At 37.8% G+C, this 16350-nt stretch overlaps 1 pseudogene; it reads left to right on the top strand.

Annotated features, from left to right (window-relative positions):
- The first annotated feature begins 992 nt into the window (after positions 1 to 992).
- Positions 993 to 16350, top strand: part of LOC115834635 — a 75505-nt pseudogene continuing 60147 nt past the window's right edge.

Below are 16350 nucleotides of genomic sequence, written 5' to 3'. Positions count from 1 at the left end.
CACATGCTAGTTCAAACTGACAGTTTGTTCTCTGTAGTTCCCAAAGGATGGATATATGCTGGACCCTGTCAGCTCTCTGACTCAGGCAATACAGAAACCAGCCCCATAGATAGAAGCCAGAAATGTCTGGATGCTAGATGTGTGGTTCATCTCCTGCAGTCCTCAGAGAGAATCTGGGATCTGAGGGTTTCCTTCTGGTTGTATAGCACACTGTGCCAGGGGTGGGATTACGGTAGGGGTCTCTTTTTCCTACAGGTTTTGATATGGCTGGATTCATATTCTTCTGGAGTGCAGGAGCCTTTCAACTAGTTTCTGAATTTCTCACAAAGGGAATTGATCCTGTGTTGCTGTCGAATGGATCTGTCTGTTAACAGTTCCCTTGTGATCTAATATTAGTTTGCCTAGAAAGGAAATAATATCATATGCTCTCCTGTGTTCTTCAGTGCCTGATGAACATAGAGACAATTCCTAACAACATACTCTTTATATTCACAGACAGGAGCACTGGGTCTTTAAAAATTTTTCTCTTTTATTTTCTCCAAAGAAGAAAATAGACTGCCAGCTCTCTTAAGTATGATGTGAGACTTCGATATGGTTTGGCTATGTCCCCACCCAAGTCTCATCTTGAATTGTAGTTCCCATAATGCCCATGTGTTGCGGGAGGTACCCAGTGGGAGATAATCAAATCGCGAGGGTGGGTTTTTCCTGTGCTGTTCTCATGATAGTGAATAAGTTTCTTGGGATCTGATGGTTTTATAAAGGGCAGTTACCCTGCACACAAATTCTTGCATGCTGCTATGTTAGATGTGCCTTTGCTCCGCCTTCACCTTCCACCATGATTGTGAGGCCTCCCCAGCCAAGTGGAACTGTGGGTCCATTAAACCTATTTTTCTTTATAAATTACCCAGTCTCGGGTATGTCATTATTAGCAATGTGAGAATGGACTAATACAGATTTCTATCTGCTCACTAAGAACCAGTTTTGCACTAACCATGGCCACCTTTGTAGAGCTCAGTACCAAAGACCAGATGGCCATCATAGGCCTGGACACCTGGAAGTCTCCTCCACGCAAAGTTGAAGAAACTATGAAGGTGGCCCTTGATGTGAGATATTGCCACATTGACTGTGCCTGTCTATGAGAATGAAGGTGAGGTGGGGAAGCCATCCAGGAGAAGATCCAAGAGAATACTGTCAAACAGGAGTACCGCTTTATCATTAGCAAGTTGAGGCTCACCTTCTCTGAGAGACCCCTTGTTAAGTAGGCCTGTCAGAAGACCCTCAAGTACCTGAAACTGAACTACCTGGACATCTGTTTTATTCGCTGGACACAGGGATTCCAGCCTGGGCAGTAGTTTCTCCCCAAAGATGATAAAGGTAATGACATCAGCATTAAAGCATTCTTTGTTGCTTAGGAGGCCATGCAGGAGGTGGTGGACAAAGGGCTGGTGAATGTTCTCCAACTTCAATTACTTCCAGAAACTCTTGAACAAACCTGGACTGAAATATAAAGCGTAACTAACCAGGTTGACTTATCCAACGCAAGAGAAACTGATCCAGTCCTGCCACTCCAAGGGCATCAACTGTTACAGCCTACAGCCCCCTAGCTTCTCCAGATAGACGTTGGGCCAAGCCAAAACACTAAAGAGATTGCTGCAAGCACAGAAAAAAAAAAGCCCAGGTTCTGATCCATTTCCAAATCCAGAGGAATGTGGTTGTGATCCCCAAGTCAGTGTGCATTGTTGAGAATTTTCAGGTATTTGACTTTAATTTAAGTGATGTGTAGTTGATGACCACATTCAACTTGAGCAGAAACCGGAGGGCCTGAGACATAAGCCAGTCCTCTCACTTGGAGGACGGTCCCTTCAGTGCGTAAGATTGAGGCTGAATCTCCTGAGTAAATTGTGTGGTGTATTCTCTCTCTGTGTTGAAGAGTGACCATCTCCACTTGAGTCGTATTTTAGCCAAACTTATGTGAAATCACACTGAGCCTGGCCGTGTTGTAGGCCTGAGACACTGTTGTATCTATTTCCCTATGTTCAGCTAGGAGCAGATTATCACAGAAAAGCATGACTTGAATAAGCAAATGACAATTTCTTCCCACTTACCTGATCGGAACAAACGTTTATTAAACAGCAAAACCTCTGCCAACACTGACAATGTAAAGATAAATGACTAAAAAATAATAGTAAAAAAAGGAAAAATATTATTTCATGTTTGCTTGTTTAACATGTCAACATTCCAGGCGTATTAGACGTAAGTCACAGGTGGAGGGACAAGTGAGCTACAAAATAACCTGTTTAAACATCATAAAGCAAATGAATGTGGTGTAGGAACATGCATACACGCATGAATTCAAGAGTTTTGGAAGATTTGGAAGAAGAAAGTGTCAGAAAAGATATATTTATAATATTTTAGGTTGTTGAATCAGGAACAGTTTTAGTTGCCATAGAGATTTTTTGATAGCACCATAAAGAAACCAGGCAGGTGCTCTTTTATTTTCAGCTTTAGAAAATCAGAAATATAAAATCTATTATTTCTTATCTTTGAGATTTCTGTACATCTCTATTCTCATGATCATTATAACACACTTAACTATTTTTGTGTTCCTCACCTCTGTTAGCATATCCTTTATAGGGAGTTATAATATAGGACATTGTACTATGTTTCACTGGCTGTTTGTTTTCTTAATAGAATGTTAAATTTAAAACTCTGGCCAGGTGCAGTGGCTCATGCCTGTAATCCTAGCACTTTGGGAGGCCGAGGTGGGCAGATCACTTGAGGTCAGGAGTTCAAGACCAGCCTGGCCAACACGGTGAAACCCTGTCTCTACTAAAAATACAAAAATTAGCTGGGTGTGGTGGTGCATGCCTGTAATCCCAGCACTTTGGGAAGCTGAGGTGGGGAGTCATCTGAACTCAGGAGTTCAAGACAACCTGGCCAATATAGTGAAACATGGTGGTGCATGCCTGTCCTCCCAGCTACTCAGGAGGCTGAATTGCTTGAACCCAGGAGGCAGAAGTTGCAGTGAGCTGAGATCGCACCACCACATGATAAATACATACATACATACATACATACATACATACCTACATACTCTGGATGGCAGACATAACAATCATTTTCGCTACTATAACCTCAACAATTAGTTTGTGCCTGATTTAAGAAGTATTTGTTGAACTAATGAGATAGTCAGTTATAGATGCCATTTATTGAAACTTTTTCTTTTTTTTTTTTTTTTTTTTTTGAGACGGATTCTTGCTCTGTCGCCCAGGCTGGAGTGCAGTGGCGCGATCTCGGCTCACTGCAAGCTCCGCCTCCCGGGTTCACGCCATTCTCCTGCCTCAGCCTCCCGAGTAGCTGGGACTATAGGCGCCCGCCAACACGCCCAGCTAATTTTTTTTTTTTTGTAGTTTTAGTAGAGACGGGGTTTCACCGTGTTAGCCAGGATGGTCTCGATCTCCTGACCTCGTGATCCGCCCGCCTTGGCCTCCCAAAGTGCTGGGATTACAGGCTTGAGCCACCGCGCCCGGCTGTATTGAAACTTTTTCTAATTGGATTTGATCTAAAAATAAAGAATGCCTGTAAGGATGGTGTGATGGTGGCCCTTCTATAGAACAGAAAAACATTACTACATATAAAAAGAGTAATGATATTCTTACAATACCAGAGTTTTAGCATGGGTATATTTTTGTTTGTTTGTTTGTTTTTCTTTGAGATTGAGTCTCGCTCTGTCGCCCAGGCTGGAGTGCAGTGGCACAATTCTCAGCTCACTGCAACCTCCGCCTCCCAGGTTCAAGCAATTCTTCTGCCTCAGCCTCCCGAGTAGCTGGGACTGAGACTACAGGTGCGCACCACCATGCCCTGCTAATTTTTGTATTTTTTAGTAGAGATGGGGCTTCACCATATTCACCAGGCTGGTCTCGAACTTCTGACCTCATGATCCGCCCACCTTAGCCTCTCAAAGAGCTGGGATTACAGGCATAAGCCACTGGGCCCGGCCGGGTATATTCTGTCTTTAGTGATAATATAAGTATGACTTAGTTTCTTTTTTTGGCAGCTAGAAAATTTCTAGACATAGTCACTTTATTAAATACTAATATGCTAATAATATATTAATGATGCTGTGAATAGTTTAAATAATAGCAAATACCATTTATTGTGCCAAGCACCCTGCTAGTGATTTTTCTTACTTTATTTCATCCTCAAACAACCTTTCATAAAGGTCTTAAAGCTTCATTTTACAAAGAAAGGTACAGACTAGGAAGGATTAAATGACTTGGTCTAAATGCTAACAACAGACGAAACTGGAATCAAACTGATTCTGTCTTATTACAAATCCTCTGCTCTTTCTGTGATAAAATGGAGCTTTCCATAACAAATTCAGTCACTGCTACAGTTAAAGTTTTCTAAAGCAAACTGAGAGTTCTGTCTCTGGTATGCCAAAGTAAGCTGCTACTAGACAAATCTTCCCATATGTGACAACCATTAACTTGGAACAAAAAATAAATTATCTGAAGGCACATTGAGCAAAGAAAAACGAGCAGAGTATAAAAAGACTTGCATTTCCCAGGTTTTATGACTTTTATCCTGTGAATTGGCCACTGTTGGCACAGGGTGGCAAAATGAAAGCTTTGATAAATACGTAGTCTTTCAGAGGACACAATTTGAAGTTAGCATAGCTGCTGGGAAATGAGGGAGAGATTCTGTAAAGGAGATGGACAGAAAGGGAGTCACAAATTCTTTGTATAAACTTTCCTCATAGACTTTCTTGTAGTTCTGGTTGACTTCTGAACTGTGCATGCACAGGGTAGACAGTGTGCTGCTTAGTTAAGAATAAAAAAATTGAACTGAGATCTGAAGTGCCAGCGAAGAGACACAGTACATACATTTTAGCACATTAATTGCTTGCTAAGACAACAACAAGCAATAAAGGAATAGAGTCTAGAGTTTCCACAACATAACCTTCATAATGTCCAGAATACATTCCGAATTACTTGACATACAAAGAAACAGTGAGATAACGATCCATTCTCAAGAGAGAAGACAATTGCTGGAGACTAGCACAGAGAACAGATGTTAGAATTAGCAAATAAGGCTTTTAAGGCTGATTATGCTACTGACAAATGACATAACGGAAAATATGCTTATAATGAGTAAAAATATTGAAACTTTTATCAGATAATTAGAAAACATTTGAAAATAACCAAATAGAATTTCTAGTACCAAAAAGGAAATGTAAGTGGAAAAGAAACCCACTGATTTGGCTCAACAACAAATGTGGACAATAGAGGAAAGAATCAATGAAATTGAAGATAAATTAATAGAAATTATCCTCTTTGAAGAGGATGGAAAATGATTGAAAAAATAACATATTTTGAGGGAATTGTGAAACATGGAAGTTAATATACCTGTTTAATATATCTGTAATATGCTTGCTTAATATATCTGTAAAGTCCTAAAAGGACAGGAGTGGGCCGGGAACGGTGGTGCATGCCTGTAATCCCCGCACTTTGAGAGGCCGAGGAGGGCGGATCACCAGAGGTTCGAGATCAGCCTGGCTAATGTGGTGAAACCCCATCTCCACTACTAAATATACAAAATTAGCTGGGCGTGTGGGTGTGGTGGTACATGCCTGTAATCCCAGCTGCTCGGGAGGCTGAGGCAGGAGAATCACATGAACCTGGGAGGCGGAGGTTGCAGTGAGCCAAGATTGAGACTTGGTCTCCAAAAAAACAAAAAAACAAAAAAACAAAAAAAAAAAAGGAGAGTGAATAAGGTAGAAAAAATAATTCGAAAAAATCATGACTGAAAATTTCCCCAGTTTGTTTAAAGATGTAAAATTGCAGATTTAGAAATCCTCTAAACAGACTATATTCTAGGAAATCTATGCTTTGGAATATCATAGAAAAACTGATAAAAAAAAAGAGAAATTTCTTGAAAGCAAAACAATATATTACAAACAAGAGTACTATACTTTTAAACTGTGAAGCAGAAGCTACCTGGCCATTCCCTACATAGACTGCAGCCACTTATTTTCTCATTGAAAAGTTTGAATTAATTTATATAAGAAATATATTGGTCGGCCGGGCGCAGTGGCTCACGCTTGTAATCCCAGCACTTTGGGAGGCCGAGGCGGGCGGATCATGAGGTCAGGAAATCGAGACCACGGTGAAACCCCGTCTCTACTAAAAATACAAAAAAAATTAGCCGGGCGTGGTGGCGGGCGCCTGTAGTCCCAGCTACTCAGAGAGGCTGAGGCAGGAGAATGGCGTGAACCCGGGAGGCGGAGCTTGCAGTGAGCCGAGATTGCGCCACTGCACTCCAGCCTGGGCGACAGAGCGAGACTCCGTCTCAAAAAAAAAAAAAAAAAAAAAAAAAAAAAAAAAAAAAAAAAAAGAAAAGAAAAGAAATATATTGGTCAAAATGGAAGGTGGGAGAGGTCAATGTAGCATGTTTTAAGGCTACTTAGGGACTAATGCTCCCCATGAATGTTCCTCAAATATATTGTCATAGTTCCCCAAACATTAATGAATAATCTCTTTAGAAAGCATCTTAAGGCATGCATTTTGAAGGTAGAAGCATGGACTATATTACACAATATTACACTCTCTCATTTTCCTATTTGTTTTCACCACTTCTCTATTTGGATGAGAACACTGTTAGGTAAGTACTTTTACCGAAAAGGAAGAGTTTGTAAAGTCCTAAAAAGTGAGAGTTATAGTAGGAAATCCTAAAGTATTAGGAGCAAAAGCAAACTCCAGATGTCGGGAGTCCTAACAGAGAAGTCTTCAAAAGAGAAAGGGTGAAAAAGATTAAATTTGCTTATTCACAATTAGAAATATGGCTAGCTGCAGAAATATGTTCATTTTCTATACATCTGCTGCTGCAAAAGCAAGAGAAGTACCAGAGGAAGAGAGAGGAGAGAAAGAGACAGACTCATTCCTCTTCAGGTTGGCTGGGGGTAAATGGATTCAAATCTGAACAGACTTGACGTAGAATGGAAGACAATCTCATGCTGAGACTCGAATTTGTGCTAAAAGAGAAAGTGCTGCAGGTCTCTATTGCCATGTTTGGCTGATTTGAACACAGCAAAGCAATGTTAAATCTACAGTTTTAACAGAGCCATGTTATCCTTTGCGGAAAACTTCAATTATGGTAATAATGATACCAGATATGGTTCTAAATTTTAAAAATATAAGACGATCGTATTATTTTCCACATGCTCTTTCATTGCAGACTCCTCTACTTGCCATCCTCATAGCATTTTATTTTTGTTTAGTTGTTCACACAAAAAAGGAAAACCAATTAAGCTTTGTTTCATTTAAAGTAGGTAACTGTTTCAAAATGCAAACAGCTGCAGTGAATGTAAATAACGAATTTTGGCCCCAAGTACTGCCAGTTTGAACTCCATACTTAAAGACACAAGAGGAATTTCATTCCTCCTTTCACTGGTGGCTTTTATTTGGCGAAACATAAGGAACATTATACCAAATAGTCATTAAAACATGCACGTCTCTAAAATCGCATATGTTGCAGTAACTTACACTGTCTAGGCCACCTGTAAATGGAAGCATTTCCATACTGATTGTCCAAAGATAAAATGTAAATTAGCCAAGTAAAATTGAGCATGGTAGAGAAAAAGCTGAAGTTCTGAGGTGTTTTAGAAACAGCACACCTGGTCTTTATTGAAATATAAAGATTCTAATTTCTCCAAGTTTTACATTTTAAAAATGTAATACCTGCAGATAACACACAAACATCTCCATTTTAGTAAAACTGTTGAAACTCTGGGAGGTAATATTTTACAGACGAGAATCTGTGTTTGTTTATAATAAAATAAATGATAGCATTAGAGGCTTAACCACTTTCCTGTGAAGCAAATTCTTGAAAGAGTCCAGCATTTATATATGGAAAGTCAGATTTTGAAAATCAAAAAGAACATCTAGTCAACAGGACTTTTTTGAAATTAATGAGACCTTCTGAGATATCACTGAATAATGTATTAATAGGTATGAGCAACAGAGAGACACAGCTAAACCGCTGTCCCCTACTGAGTTCTGAAATGAGGAATCTCCCACTGATGAATTCAATGATACTATGCGTGATTACTGCATTTGAATCTGTAATTTGATTAGAATAATATCAGATAAGCTACTTCACATCAATTTCCCACCTCAGATTCATTTATTCGTTTGTTTTCTACATTGATTCAGAAAGAAACATTAAGACAATCAAGAGATACTTAACATAGTAATTATCAGGAAGCAGCACTGGCCCTGCACAAAATTATGAAGTAGAAAAAGCTTTCCAAATTGGTTTTGTTTCTTTTCTTTATTTGTCAATCTCATTTTCTACTCACTATATTTAGAATGTTTTTTAAAAAGTTATCTATACTGTGCAAAAATTTAAGTTTTTGACTTTCTCATAGTCAGAAGTCTTCAAGTAGGAACAAAGTTATGAAAAAAGCAAATAAATAGTGTAAGTCATAAAATTTGAGCCTTAGCTATGCTGGTACATATGGCCTTCCTATATTTAGCTTTTATACCACATCACACCAAATTCTCATGAAGAGAATACTATCCATATTTGCTTATGAGAAACACTGAACCATCTTCACTAAACAGTCTGAGCAAATTCCCTGGCAAAGACCATTTTGTTTATTGTCTCAACCATGCAAAAAGCTTCAGCTAGCTTTTGTTTGGCAATCAGAAGACAAGGATGAATAAGGCCCAAAACTTTCCTTGAAGGATCTCACTCATGGTCTACAGGGAAACAGATAACAGCCCTATGTTACACATATATGCAAATAAACACATGTTGCAAATATAGATATCTAGAGAGGCTATTCAGAGAATACATAATTTTTCAGGATGGAAAAATTAAACCTAGTTTTTCTAAAAGAAATAAATAACAGGTTATCATTCGCAAGACATGGAATTATTATAATTCTGTCTTTTCTCTCTGGGTACTCTTGTGATTCTTTTTAATCTCTGAAGTTCCACAGCTTCTCATTGTCATGTAATTGTTTGTATTTATTTTTGTTCTTATTCAAGATTACTGTATCTGAGAATTGTATCTTTCATCAATTCAATGATATTCTCGGGAAATGTGTTCTTTCAATACCCTCATGCCAACATCACTATTTTCTCCAATTTCTCCTGTAACTTCATTAGATGTGCAAGGGAAATTCTTACTCTATCAACCACAATTCTCAAGCTCTCTTTGATATTTGTTTCCTACCGGTTTATCCAGGTATACTAAATTTTGAGCTATTATCACAATCTATTCAGCTCATTAATTCTCTTTTCAACTGTGTCTAATCCACTGAGTCTGTCTACTCCAATATTTTGTTTCTTCTATCTTCCCTGTCTCTGGACTACTTACTCTTGAAGTTATTTCAGGGGCAATTTGAATACAAGAAATAGAGAGTGGCTTATTTTCTATTCAGTGAGATTTAGTTTGAGGAATCAGAGGAAATCACTGAAGTCAAGGGCAGGAACTGGATCCTTCCTTTACTTCAGGTGAGACTGAATGCATAAACTGGAAAGCAATCAATAATTACAGTATCCACACACTCTCCCTTTCCTCTTAGGATCTGTCACTTACGTGTGCATTTTATGTCTCTCTATATAAAGGTATCTACTTTGCCGTTAGCAGAATTATGCATATTTATAAGGCCAGCAGCTGCAGTATATTAATTTGTTTCTCAGAATTACTGGGAAATATGGAGACCTCTGAAAATGAAAAGAATTATAAACAATATTTATCAACTATTTAGGCTCAGGCAATTACGAAATTAACAAAGGGTCCTGGAGGTTCCCTCCTGTACCAGTAATTGTATGTTATGGGAGGTCTGGCATGCCTTAGTGGAGGTAGCTGAGGTGGCGCTGAGACCCTAGTAGGTTTTCACAGAATACTAGCTCTACCAAAACTGCACCTTAGATCAAGTCTGGTGGTAGAATCTGTCATTGTCATGGGGAACAGACAACCAGCATGCATACCTTCAACATAGGTGCCACATATTTGATTTTGCAGCATTTTCTGAAAACAGATTTTTCACAGCACAGTCTTGTATATTTCACCGCTTGTTCCAGAATCATGCAGATGTTAGAGATTATGTAACTTGGCTGTGCCCTAGCAGTGTGAACAAGTTTCTGGAATTTTTGAACTCTATAGGTGGTTTCTACCTCTTAAAAAAGGTTAGCACGAAAAATTCACAAATCATACACAAGAGGTTCAGATGCAGAGTTATCCAAAAAAAAAAAAAAAAAAAAAAAAAGCACAAACAAAAAAAAATATAGTCCCAGATACTTGGGAGGCTGAGGCAGAAGTATGTCTTGAGCCCAGGAGTTTGAGGCTGCAGTGAGCTTTGATTGCACCTGGGAATAGCCACTCTACTCCAGCCTGGGCAAATAGTGAGACCCTGTCTCAAAAAAAATGACAAAAGGTTAATGTCTTCTAAGGTACAGTTAGATAACCAAAAACTGAAGCATAAAATGTTTTAAAAAAAATTAGAAAGAAGGTCAAACTGAAAAGCTGAGGAATCCATGCATTTATGCATGCTTTATCACTGATATTTCACATATTTAATAACTAAACATCCTTAAAGTGATTTTGTAAATGAGAAAAAAACTTGTATTTACTCACACACATATTTATCAATTTCTCTTCTCTTCATTTATGTTGATTCAAGTTACTACCTCGTGTTATTTTGAAACAGCCTGAAGGACTTCCTTTATTTTTTTTTTTGTACAGGGTTGGTATCCCTAATCCGAAAATTCAAAATCTGAAATGCCCCAAAATCCAAAACGTTTTGAGTACTGATAAGATGTCACAAGTGGAAAATTCCACACCTGATACCATTGCTCCCTGGTGGTACAATGTACACAAACTTTGTCTCATGCACAAAATTCTTTAAAATATTGTATTAATTTATATTCAGTCTATGTGTACAAGGTATATATGGGACATAAATGAGTTTTCTGTTTAGACTTGGGTTCCATCCCCAAGGTATCTCATTATGTATATGCAAGTATTCCAAAATTTGAAATCCAAAGCACTCCTGGTCCCAAGCATTTCAAATAAAATAAAATAGCCTATAGTGAAATCTTAGAGGTAACAAATGCTATCAGCTTTTGTTTATATGAAATTATTCTCTATTTTTATTTTTGAAAGATATTACCCTAAATACAACATTCTAGGTAGACAAAAACACCCTCCTCCATTCAGTATTTTAAAGAAGTTTTCATCTGACTTGAATATTTTAACACGAGAAGCACATGTTCATTCTCATCTTTGTCCTTCTGTGCATAATGTGTATTTTTTGTCGGATTTTTAAAGGTTTTCCCTAACTATCCCTGGTAGACTATCTGATATTACTCCAAACAGAGACTCTGTTCATTTTATTTTAGTCATTGATATTTCTATGCTTCAGGTTGCACTGTTTTATTATCATATCTTCAAGTCCACTTATTATTTTTTACTTTTGAGACAGAATGTCTGTGTTGTTGCCCAGGCTGGAGTGCAATGGCGCTATCTCGGCTCACTGCAACCTCTGCTTCCAGAGTTCAAGTGATTCTCCTGCCTCAGCCTCCCCAGTACCTGGGATTACGGGCATGCGCCATCATGTAATTTGGTATTTTTAGTAGAGACGGAGTTTCTCCATGTTGGTCAGGCTGGTCTCGAACTCCCAACCTCAGGTGATCCACCCGCCTCGGCCTCCCAAAGTGCTGGGATTACAGGCATGAGCCACTGTGCCAGGCCCTAAGTCCACTTTTTAATTTACCCTGTGTCTACTCTATCGTTAAGGCCACGCAATAAAATTTTTATTTCAGATGTTGTGATGCTCAGCTCTAGAAATTGCATTTGGTCCCTTTTTATATCTTCCCTTTATCTCCTCATTATGTTCAAGTTTTTCGTTACATTTATAAATATATCCATAAGAATGTTTTAAAATGACTGTATATTAATTTCATCTCCTCTGTCATTTCTAGGTATTTTTTTTTTTTGAGATGGAATCTCACTCTGTTGCCCAGGCTGAAGTGCAGTGGTGCCACCTTGGCTCACTGCAACCTCCACCTCCCAGGTTTAAGCGATTCTCCTGCCTCAGCCTCCCAAGTAGCTGGGACTACAGGCGTGTGCCACCATGCCCGGCTAATTTTTTGTATTTTTAGTAGAGAATTTCAGGTATTTTTCTGTTAACTGATTTTATTTCTCATTAGAAATAATATTTTCCTGTTTCTGTGCATATTTAGTAACATTTGATTGCGTACTGAACACTCTGAATATCATGTTAAGATTCTGGAATTTGTTATCTTCCTTAAGAAATTTTTGAGTTTTGTTTTAGCAGTCACCTAAATAGTGTGTAGATTAGCTGATTCTTTTGTGTCTTGTTTTAAGCATTTTACGTTGGATCTAGAGTAAGCCTAACTCTAGGGCTAGATTAGCTGTACTATGAAGGCATGATCCCCATTAATGCTCCCATATATTCAACATGGTCTCCCTCGCTTGACTCATCAGAACTCATGCATTTCCAAGTTTGCATGAGCTAGGGGAATTGTTGAGTTCACAGGCACCTTATGGGGTTTCACCTTACGTGTGGTACAGCTGAGTACTCAGCCAAACACTCAGGGAATAGCACGAAGACTTCTGGACTGCTCTCTCTGCATAGTTTTCTTTTCCAGGATGACTTTCTTCACCTCCCATTGTTCTCATTTCTTTATGTTAGTTGACTGAGAATATTGTTTTTTGAATAGTCCCCTCTCCCTACACTACAATCCAGAAAGTGACTCCAGATCGAAAACTGAAGTAATTATAGGGTTAATCTAATTTATTTCCTTTTTATCAGAGAATACAATCTTGTGCTCCCTTTTGTACAATGTTTGAAAAGAGTTATTTCCTATATTTTTCCCCGATCTAGTTGTTTATGGCAAGTTCCCTTTACACTCTCTTGTTCAGAAGTAGATGTTTAATATTTCCCTAATATAATTTAAATACTTATTATTTGAGGAAGGTGATAATCTTGATTTCCATAAATTACAAACAATGATTGTGATATCCCCCAGGGCTGCAGTGTACAGTGTCTGTTTAATAAGTAGAAAATGTCACCAATGACGAAGTGGGCAACACTCAGGGCAGCATGGTTTGTTCTTGCTGTAGTTGTATTACTCTCTGTTACACCCTGAGCAAGTCATTAAAATTCTGTATTTTAGTCTACATGTCACATTTACTGATCTATTGACAGGGCCTACATCAGTGCATGTCACCCAGCATATAATAAATTACATGTTAGATTCAAAAAATTCGGCAGCGATTCTTGAGTCTTTACTTCATAAAGGTTGTAATTCACTTTGATTTTATATGAGATAGAAATTTGATTCTGTTCAATGACTCGCATTGAATGTGATGGATCTCAAAGTCTTCTGACTAGATTCTAATTTCCCATATTTACTACAGGTTTAATCCTACCCTATTAATGTTATCAATATGACAATTAGACTGTGCTAAAGATGCCTTTCAGAGGGAGTCTTAGCCTCACAGCCCCATGAGCAAACACCATGTGACCCTACAACCTGGATCTAGTGGTGAACATCTGTTAAACTAGTCTTGTTCTGTCTCCCGGAAATTGAGAATTGATACTTAGAAAGTCAAGTTAATGAGCTATTGATGCAGGACAATGGCCCATAAAGATATTTGCCATTGATTCTGAGAAGTGAACCTCATTCATGCTGAAGTAGATGAATTAACACATGGAGGGTGGGGCAAAATAGAAACGCATTGAGAGCAGACATGCAGCGGTGAGGAAAATGAAAGCACACCTTCCTATCTGATGGCTTTAGCAGTTTCAAGTGCCAGTCTCTCTCAAAGCATGGCTGTACTTCCTGTCTGTGAGTACTGTGAAATCTCCTGATTTTTTATAATGGATGCCCTTTCTCAATATGGCTCAATGAGATTTATTTTTATTGTAATGAAATCGTATTAAGACAAAGCCTGAGAATATGTAGTTCAGAGTTGTTAGAGGGGAAAGAAACCAAATATTGGAATGAACTATAAACAAAGATTTAGGAATTCTTCATCAAGCTTACTAGTTCTTAGCTTTTAGTTCATAGGTTTCATTCAGAATCTTATCAAAGCTATGAACCTTTTATCCAGACAGTTCATATTTATACAAATTTTTTCATACAATTTGACACCGTGAATGTCATTCAAAGACTATTTTAAAAAGAATATAGGTGAGTCATGTTAAAACTATGAATGAAGTTACAATTTATGTTAAAAAAAAATACACGTTTTCAGGCATAAAAAATTTTCAAAAACATGAAGTATTAATTGGCTTTTGAATTAAAAACAGATCTTATCATCCAAATGAGTAGTGTTGTATTTTACTAAAACTTTTCTTCCATGAAGTTAAGACTACAACATTCCGGGCCCCATTTAAAACATTAATTAATAGAAATTAAATTATGTCTCTATGGGTTATTCCTCTGGTTCAAAGATTTCACAAATAAAAATTTTTCCTTTCAGTATTAAGAACAACAAAAAAGGCAACCTATGCTAAGTATATTAAATCCCAGTCGTATCCCGTTGTTAGCTTAGATACAAAGTTAAAATGTCATAATACAATATATTTTTGGTTTAAATAAAGGTTCCTATAGAACTGGCAGGCTTTTTTGAAAAATCTGAAATATTTTATTCACAGGTATTCTATCAAAGTCTGTCAAAAAAAAAAAAAAGGGCATACATATAGCATGGTTTCAGGGACACCAAGGAGGCTGACTGCCCAAAAATATCTCTCCTGATAGTCTGTCATTTCATTGTCTATGGTTCATTCTTTGTAAGCAGTCACTCTGTAGGAAGCCTCTTTTAAAGTGCCATTACTGTCGGTTTAGAAGTACAGAGAAAAGGTAGTTATGCATAATTGTCTTCCAAATTTGTATTCTGTTAAAAGTGATTTTTTTTTTTTTTTGGTCCCTTAAGAAAGCAGCATGTCAGTAGCCATTGATTGACAGTCAGTGCTGCTCTTAGATTCAAAAAGGCAGAAAATTCCCCATGGACATCATGAACAAAAACGTCCTGAGCTATGGAAGCAAAGGGAACAGGGCTTTCTATAGGGTATGTTAATAATGCAAAGATAAAGCAGGTAAGACAGGAGAGCAATATCTAACAGCAACAGGGAAGGAAACAGCTGTGGGACCAGAGAAGAAACTATTGTAGTAACAACTTCTTGTTCACTTTAATGAGAATTAACTGAAGAATCAGCATGGGCCAGAACTGACTACTCCTCTGAATAAAAAGAAAAAGAAAGAGAAAGAGAGAAAAAAAGAAAGAAAAGAAAAGAAAAGAAAGAAAGAAAGAAAGAGAAAGAAAGAAAATAAGAAAGAAAAAGAAAGAAAGAAAAAGAAAAGAGAGAAAAGAAAGGCTATTAGCTTTAAAGGAAATTTAATTTTAAAAACTGGACACACATAAGGCTTCTCAGTAATTCTAAAGTTGCATCATCGGACCAGCCAGGCCAAAAGCTAAAAGCAGACATTAAGTAATTTCTGTGTGTGTGAAGTACTGGATATAAAAAGAAAGATAATAAGTGAGAGCTTTTGACAGAGGACCTTGATAATAGGATTTTTCTAAGTAGAAATTTTCAGCCTGGGCTCCTGTAGAGACAATGTGGGTGCAGAACATAGACTCCAGAGCAAGGTTGCCTGGGTTCATGTGTCCACCTGAGTCCTGTAGACTCACAATGTGATCGTGTGTCTTCCACATTAACATTTAACCATTAAAAAATGAGTAAAAAGGCCTTAACTTAAGAGGGTGACTGTAGGAAATAAGCAGGCTAATATGTGGAACTCACGTAACAACATCTCTACCTAGCACACCACATGATCAGTAAATACTAGCAATTATTTTCATTTTAGAACAGCATTCTATCATTTATTACAAATACTGCTTAGAAAATGCAAGGTTTGTAAAGATACTTTGTGCATTAAGTAATTTACTTGGGTTAACATAAAAAAAAAATAAAAGAAAAACCAGCCACGATGAGTGTGGGACTTTCTTATTTTAGTAATCGATGCTGGAGGAGATTTTGCTTCTTCAGTCAATGCTTAACTAACATCTCAGTTGGTTGTTGACAAGGCTGCTGACAGCAGAAAAGCCCCGAAGTTGTTCTAATCCTCTCAGGACTATGCCCTAATGAAACACTCTATTTTGGTGATGGCAGACACCATAGAAGAAATAGCTCAGTAAGTAAAAGAGGAAGAATTTAATTGTATGATTTCAGATGGAAAACCTGTAGAAATTACCTGTCCCCAAACCCTAATGCTGCAGTGGGAAAAAAGTGAGAGACAGGGAGGTTCA

Source organism: Nomascus leucogenys, chromosome 4 (genome assembly GCF_006542625.1).
Source record: "Nomascus leucogenys isolate Asia chromosome 4, Asia_NLE_v1, whole genome shotgun sequence".
Taxonomy (NCBI): domain Eukaryota; kingdom Metazoa; phylum Chordata; class Mammalia; order Primates; family Hylobatidae; genus Nomascus; species Nomascus leucogenys.
The sequence above is the reverse complement of the archived record's forward strand: the minus strand, read 5'-3'. Positions and strand labels throughout refer to the sequence as shown.